Genomic DNA, 8,915 nt, shown 5'->3' on the forward strand with positions numbered 1-8,915 from the left:
TTGCTGGGGAAGCACTTATTCCACTGAGCCATCTCCCCGGCCCCTAGGCTTTACTTTGAAACTGCTTTCCTAAAAGTCAGAGGCATTAAATTACATTAATCTCATCCCTGAAATAAAAAAAAAAAATCAAGTCATGCAAAGCAAATACCATTTCTGTAAAAAAAAATAAAGTCACGTAAATAAAGGCTAAATCAAGCGGAAAGCTTGACAGTTATGTAAATATAAAAAAGAGCTGTTTTCTCATTAAAGTCAGTTTGATGTTCTTCATACTTAACATATTACTATCTACAAGTTTAATATTTTGTAAAATATATAGATTAAGAAAGAATAATATAGACAAACATATATCATATTTTCTACCCTCAACTTTTCCTAGTAATAAAAATGAGGAAATTCAAATCAATCAGCAGTGAGTTTAAAAAAAAATTAGAGCCTGTCACTGAGTAAGTTCTATTGATTTTCTTACAGCAAGGCAGACCAGAAAAAAAAAGCTTTTCAAAAACCTTGCCTCATTCTCTCGCCCAGAAAAATTTCATCTACTACTCATCAGAAAATAACCTGTTTAAAGGAATCAGTGAGGGATGGGTTTTGTATCTTACATCTAAGAAACAACTGTTCACTAATGTCTCAGGTTGTTCACTCAGTAGCTAAGTCCAGCACATTGGCAATTAGGTTGGGAAACTTGATTCCAGCGAGAGGCAGATAATGACATAGTCCGATTAGCCCATATTCTCAGATGTTTGATGTTTTACCTCTTTTTAAAGAAGAAGACACCTATAGAGGCTTTAAGCCTCCTTCCATAGGTTTTTGGTGATTATTTTCTTTAAAAAAGAATGTGTATGTTTTAGTAAGTATAAGAAGATTAGTTTGAGACATGGAAGAGTTTTTGTTTTCTAATTTATTGTTGACCTTTCTAGCAATAAAGAAGCATTTCCTGATGATTTTGCAATGCTTTTCCCTGAATATGGAATAGCAAGTGCTATTTCAGTACTGTAGAATTTATGTTACCCTTCAGAGTTCTTCATTTAAAATTAAACACTTTCTTATCCTAGGTGAAGCTCTTGTCACTTGGCAGCATGGAGAAAAGATTATGATATGAAAACAAACCCCAGAAATTATCTACTGTCTTCAGCAGTCTCCTCTTACTAAAGAGTTTCCTTTTTCTCCAGGTTCTCAGGGAAAGAATGTGTGTGTCCTTTTACAAATGAGCAAATAGCACAAAAAGCAAAGTCTGTGACTTTGGGAAGAACCTAATTGCAGTGCAAGTTAAAATTAAAGTAAAAACTTTTACTGTTATCAATCAGATTTCTTGTACTTATTCCCTTGTCTCTGGAGCCTCTCTATTCTCCCCTCCTTAATATGTCTGCCAAAAGGTTTCATTCAGAAGCGAACATAAATTTATGCTATTATTTATATTGTTATATTCCCAGGATGTTGTTTTGTCATAGAACAGCAAGACTTTTCTATGTGTTAGAAAAGCAGAACATAAAATTTACTTTCTTTAAATGCAGTTTAATGACATTGCATAATTTTTCACTTATTATAATGACTTCATAGTTATTTTACCAATTCCAACATGATCTTTTATTCTTTTGATATTTTGTCTCTACAGTTTCAAATGCTTCCACATTGAAAGGAGGAGTTCTCTGATAAGTTACATATTGTCCATATGCATATTCTCTTCTTGATCAGTGCATATAACATGCTCACATAATTTTTAAACATGTATAATATTATAATGAGTTACTGAAAGCTACCCTAATATTCCAAATATATCCTTGACTTTTATCATGTGTTAATTTAAAATAGGAAGTTTAATTATAGAATTTAGCCAGATCTTTCAATGTGCTGAATCTTGCAATAGAAGAATAACATATTTTGTAATGATTATAAATTAATGTTTAATAATTGTATTATTTTAAGAAGGTACAATACAAGATTGATAGACTTGGTCAACTTTCTTTGAGAGAGAAAATTTCTCTATTAGAGAAAATCATTAATATGTATTTTCTAGTTTAGCACAGTGCAATTAAGCATTCAAATCTATAACCACGTAAATATGTGAGACAATAACATTCCTCAAAATAAATGCCAGTTTTATGAATTAAAGCGTATTTTTTTCTTTTAAAGATACTAAAATAAATATTACTTCCAAACTGATAAATTCTAGTATTCTGTACTGCCCTTCACCTTTAAGAACAAGAAAAGATTTAATACAAAAAAATAAATTAAAAAAAGAACAATTATTTGGTCATTGACCTCATGAAACTATTTTGAAAACAATAGTAAATTCCCCAGTATATACCTGTATCTTTTTCCTCTACATCTAGCAAATATTCAGTGGCACATAGTTGTAAAGTGTGCGTTTGTTAATCTCTTGTCTCCCTGGCATTTCTGTTCTTCTATTGCTTCTGCAGCTAAGCCATGAATCTCTTCCATGTTTTACTCACAGCTGAACGTTGATGGTGAAAACCGCACAAGTTCAGGAGTTGATGCTGAAGGTCATGGACACTCATGTCCATTCAAATGATCAATCAAAGCTGCCCTTCACAGTGATTTCATTCTCCCAAATTCAAGGAACAGTTTTGTGCATCTTTGTTTATGTTTGGTGCTCGTACATACCTTAATGTTTCTCCCATTATAATCTTCAAGTATATTTTATGTGGCCCAAATCACCAGTTTGGGAATCTTATATATTTCCACTCACATTTTGAAAACAGACTAACACATAACTCCTTTCAGTATGTGAACATCCTCTGACTCTTATCGTGTCTGTCTTTCCACCCTAGGCGTGCGAAGACTGACCGCGAACTAGGCAGCTGGATCTATAAGACAATGCAGGGGCCAGAGAGATGGCTCAGTGGAATAAGCACTTCCCTGGCAAGTGCAAGGGTCTGAGCTCAAGCCCCAGTCCCACCAAAAAAAAAAAAAAATGCAGCAGCTGAATGAGCTGCTGACACAAGAACTGCACTCTAAGTTCAGCAGTACAAGAGATAATAGATTGAATCTTACCATGAGCAAAGGCAGGCAATGAGGTTTTGCACGGCTGTTTTAATATGAATTATTAATTTTATGATGATTATCCTAACAATTCACTCATTAGCATGGTTTATTTTTTTAAAAAAAAGATAAGACTCTAATGATGTAGATGAATTTTTTTTTGCCTTATGAGGAACTAAATAAATAATAAAATATCAATAAAAACAAGAGCTTTCATATTTTCATTCCAATGTTTATGGCAAGCTCTCTCTCTCTCATATATATATATATATATATATATATATATAATTTTCTTTCTATTCTAAGGTAGGCACAATCATTACCACCGTTTTATATATGAACAAGTTGATACATGAACGTAGTACTTAATTTACTGATAATTATTTTAGGACTAGTGATTTCAGAATTCAAATTATTAACAATTATGTGTTCATTCACTATTAGGACACTTGAAAATGCTGCTTAATTCATACAGAAAATTATATTATTAAGTTACCTAGAAATGGCCTATGCTAAGTTTAGATAGTCAGCAAACATGATAATTTATTTTTATGTTAGCAGTTCCTGTATTATTTCCTATTACAATCAGTAAAACTTAGTCTCTGGAACACCATTTTATCCTTTTTAAAAATAGAATTGAAATAAAGCAATGAAAGTGATACAGAATTTCAAAGCAAGAGGTTAGGCAATTAATAATGGTTATTATACTGCATATTGTTATCTTCAAAGTACTTGCTCATGTTACAAAATGTAGGCATGCAAAATTGACCCAATAATATAAGCAGTAACGCTTCCTTTCAGACAATGTTTTATTCTAAACAATAACCTGCCCTGAAACAAGGAGGTACGAAGAAATGAATATCTACACTCAGTGGCATCATGTTGGTTAGCTTTCATTTTAATCTGTTTCATTTATCTGATAACTACCTAGGGATCTATTCCTCAGTCAATACTCTAATCTTTTCAAATTAAATTATCCCCCTTTAGGGATATAGCCTGATAAAAATGATTTAAGTAGCTCAAACAATTTAGTCTCATTTCCTTTCTTAGGTTGAATGCTATTAAAATAAGTGCCCTTTGTATTCTTATACTGAATTACTAATACCTGTAGATAGACCTTGCTGTCATTGAGTAATAACTAAAATTAGAATAATAGACTCTAGAGATTTAAGCACTTACATTTTACCCTAGTTTCTTTTGGCACAAATCCTAGTGATTCCTATTCTTTTCTTTACTGTTTTACTAAAATTGTTTTATAGTTTATAAATTCTTGCTTCTAAGATATGAAAAATAATATACTGAACATTAAATCCTATTTTATGTTTACTAAAATTAAGTTTTTAGAGTGGCTTTGTGAGGAATTCTTTTATAAAATGAAAAGTATTTCTTAGAAATCTCACCAAATATAAGCAATGAGTAAGCTGATTTAATTAGTTTTGATAATATGAAAATATTTTAACTCTTTTGAGTAATAAATATCTTACTCAATGTCTTGTTGTGCAGTCAATAAAATGTTGCAGATTAATTTCCTGATATATCTATACCTATATTTATACTTATACCAATACATCAATTTTCTATCTATCTATCTATCTATCTATCTATCTATCTATCTATCTATCTATCATCTAAACTTTTTACTGAGGATTAAATATAGGGACTTCTCACCAAACCTCATGCCCAACAATTTTACTTTTTAAAAATATTTTTAAATATTTCAAATTGTGGGACAGAGTCTCATTACAGCATTAAGTTGCTTAGGGTGAACTTTAACTTTGTATCGTTCTGCCTCAGCTTGTCTGAGTGCTAAGATTATGGGTATGTGCTGAAACACCCATGAGGTAGGTTTGTATACTTAAGAGTCCAATTCAGTGATTTTCAAACTAACCATATAAGAGAAGACAATTTAACTGATTGATATCAAAGGCAAAATTTATCAACTGGTAAGAAGTGTAGCTTTTTTTATTCACATTGATAAATTGTCCCAGTTCTCTAAGTTGACTGAGTTTTAAATCATTCAAAACTTTTTTTTTATTTATTTATTCATTTATTTATTTATTTATTTATTTATTTATTTATTTATTTATTGTGGCCAGCTAAGACCACCATAGGGGTGGGGCTGGCGTGGCATGTGGTGCCAGGGATCTAACTATGGTCCTTGTGCTTTGCCTAAAGTTGTCCAAGCAGGTGCTTTAGATTGCTGAGCTATTTTGCTGTCCCCCTTGAAAACTCTTGCTTGAGGTGGTTTTTTTTTTTTTTTTTTTTTTTTTTTTTTTTTTTTTTTTTTTAAGACAATTCTGCCATAGGGGAAAGAAAGCTCCTGCCCAAGAGAGGGACAGGATGGGGGCCTGAGCCGGTTGTTCCCAGTTGATTGAGTGCTAATCAACTCTTTGTTAAAAAAAGAAAATAATAATAATAATAATAATAATTGAGCAACACTGGATTCAATGAAATGTGTGATCACCAATACAATGTGTGTTACACACTACACTATATATATATATATATATATATATATATATATATATATATCTGCAAACTCATTTTTACTTGTATCACCAGGTGTTGTGGATCTTTCTGATGTATTTTGATGCACTGAATCACTGCTTCTCTTCTAGTTTCTATTGCTATTCGGTAGGTATTTTTCAATCAAATATTTCTTTTTTCTTTTTAAAATTCACTTCAATGAGAAAAAAGATAAAATACCAATAAAACAGTTTCAAAATATGTTAGTAGGGCAGTTACAATAATTAATCCATTTCATTTTGTTGTCTTCATAGTAGTTATTTAGAGGAGAAGATGTAGACATGATATCTTGTTTAAACAATATTAGTACAAATCTTTCTTCTAAATGAACTAAGAAAAAGTAACTATATCTATCTTAACTATCTTGTGTATACATATATCTTTTTCCCACACCAACATGGTATTTTATTTATATTTTTTCAATGTTAGTAACATGTGACACGAGGTTTCCTAGTGACTAATAGCTGACTTCAACCAGACAGGATGTTTACCTCACGAATGAGGTAGCTTGTTTGCTTTAGGCATTGAGGCCTAGTCCAGCTTACACACACTAGATCAATTTTCTAGCTTCCATGACTCCCAGCATATCCAACTTTTTCTGTTTTGTTTTGTCCAAGATGTGCATTTCATTGCAGTTGGAGTAACTGTATTTGGAGAATTCTTTAAAGGACCTTTTCATGCTTGATACCAGGCCAAAGATTGTAGGTACTTCAGTTCAGCAAAATAACCCAATCTAGGCCAATAATCCATAATACTAGTGAGATATCAGCACATCTGACAATTGTTAGAAGCTGTTGACTTGAGCCCTTTGCAGCTCAGAATATTAATATAGCTTTATATTTTATACCTGTGGTTATACTTTTCTGCTGGATGGTTAAGACCAAGTTAAAGCAAGACCTATATAACTAAGAATGTAACTTTTGTATGTGGCAAGGTCAGCCACATCCTCTCAGGATTTATGTTGGAACCATGTACAGCACCTTGTGGATCTTTTGTCATTGTCGGCCATCTGTTTGAGTCATGGCCAAGTTTCTCTCTGTGAAAGCCTGAGAGAATTTTTTTCTGTCTAGTTGACTCGCCTGAGGCACATTATACATCATCAATCACTTTCCTCTGTGGTCTCATAATCTCCTTGATCAGAAAATTTGGGACACTACTTAGTTACAGGATGTCACAGCAAAGGTTCTCTTACGTACTGAGTTCTCACTGACCTTGGAGGGTTAGGGCAAAAATATTGGTTATCCTTTTAGCCCATCTATCTCTCACATGTTTCTATTGATTACTGTGTTCTGTGCTGTCTTCTTCCTCCAAATTTTAAATGACTTTCTCTTTATTCCAGCTCTCTTCCATTCTATGTTTTCAGAAAAATCTTTTTAAAAAACATCTTCAGGGCTGGGGACATGGCTCAGTGGAATAAGCGCTTCCCTGGCAAGTGCAAGGGCTGAGTTCAATTTCCAGTTTAAAAAGAAATCTTCAATACTCTATTCAAATGATTAAAAAATAAAACATAACTAAACGTGAAAAACAAAACAAAAAACCACCCCTTGTTTGTCATTTTCTTTAAGATTGATTCAGATGGCAGGCTCAGAGCCACCATTTGTTTTTCACCCTATATAATTAACATGCATCAGAGGTATTTTTATATTTTTGTAAAGTTGTTCTTTTTTTTTTTTTTTTTTTTTGGCAGAACCGGGGATTAAACTCAGGCCCTTGTGCTTGCCAGGGAAGCGCTTATTCCACTGAGCCATCTCCCCGGCCCCTGTAAAGTTGTTCCTGATATGCTTTTTTCTTTTCTTTTATAATATGATCATATGTACTCTATCTCATTTGTGCATCTGTTAAAATTAACATTTGTTCAATTTTAAACCATGAAGGCTATTAACATGTTTAAATTATGTGTATACTTATATGTAGTATTTAACATATGCATGCACAAGGAGTATTTACAAAATATATGCATAGATATGAAGATATTCTTTATTCTGAGCAAATACTCTTCATAACTTCCAGATTCATATTCTAAATTTCTTCTGCAGTTCAGTTCAATTTTTTCTAACTTTTCCATGTTGAAAAATTAAATTTAATAAACAAATTGTAAGCAGAAGGAAAAAAAAAACTCTTTTTCATGATTATATCCTTTTGCTTCTTCATTTATTACTGTTTGGTTAACTCAGCGCAAAGGCCTTAACAAGCATTGTACTCTCCATCTTCTTTGGGACTGGATTATACTTGAAATGCTAGAGTTGACAAGTTAATATAGAAGAGGGGAAGGGCTAGTAGGATAGCTCCGCTGCCTAAAGCACCTGCTTAGGCAAGCTTAGGCAAGTACAGGGGACTGCATTTGGTCCTCAGTACCACATGCTTCAACAGCCCTGAGTGGTTAACCCATAGATCTACTAGGGGAGGTTTTTAATGGTTATATTGCTCTTTTGCTTTGGCTTTTATAATTTAGTCATCTAGTTGTGAAAAAATAAGACTAATAGTTTTACTAAACAAGTGCTTTCTTATCAACCCATATGGATGTTAAAAATACAGTATTGCACACATGTTAAATTAGGTAAACAACCTTCATTAAGATATATTTATTGATTTAAGCTCAATGTTTCAGCTCTGAAGTGTGTTTTGTTTTAACTATGGGCACACTATTCTTGCTTGTGGAATGTCTTCAACATCCTGATTTTCTTCACTTATCCTCTGTAATTTTGGTGCAATAAATTGCCTCATTAACTTTTATGATATAGTTTTAATCTACACTATATTTAGACGACTTAATGGTTCACAGAGATTCAGAAATATATTTCGTGTTTCAGCATTTCAAATAGCCACTTTGTTGAAAATGGAGTAAAAAAAGAGATTGCAATCTTGCTAGTTTAGTAGAAAATGTAGGTGCAATAGTATAATTTAGATTCATTAATTACTTCTTGCCTTCCTGACATGATTATCGATGGCCTACCAATTGGCCAGACAACTGGATAAATCAGTAAGTAAATGAACCACCAAAGACATCCTTTCTGTCAGGTTGATCAGCTTTTAGATAGTGAATAACAGCACTCAGTGTATATGTGCACATGCCTAAGAGACAGAGATAGATATGGAGATAGATAGATATAGATGTAGATATAGATATATAGATATTGGTATTGATATAGATATAGATATAGATCCAAACATGAAGAATGAATATTTTCAGAGGAAAGTTCATTTTTTAATGTTAGTTAGAGAAGAACCCACTGAAAAATTTATGGTGGCCTATACACCTAAAAAACTTAGAGACTGAGCATTGAAGATGTGTGTTGTAACGTTAAATAAAATAAATCTGACATAAGAGCTTCAGTATTGTGTGGTCTCTCTGTCTCTCTCTGTCTCTCTCTGTCTCTCTCTGTCTCTCT

Source organism: Octodon degus, unplaced genomic scaffold, assembly GCF_000260255.1.
Source record: "Octodon degus isolate 3935 unplaced genomic scaffold, OctDeg1.0 scaffold00099, whole genome shotgun sequence".
NCBI classification, from domain to species: Eukaryota; Metazoa; Chordata; class Mammalia; order Rodentia; family Octodontidae; genus Octodon; species Octodon degus.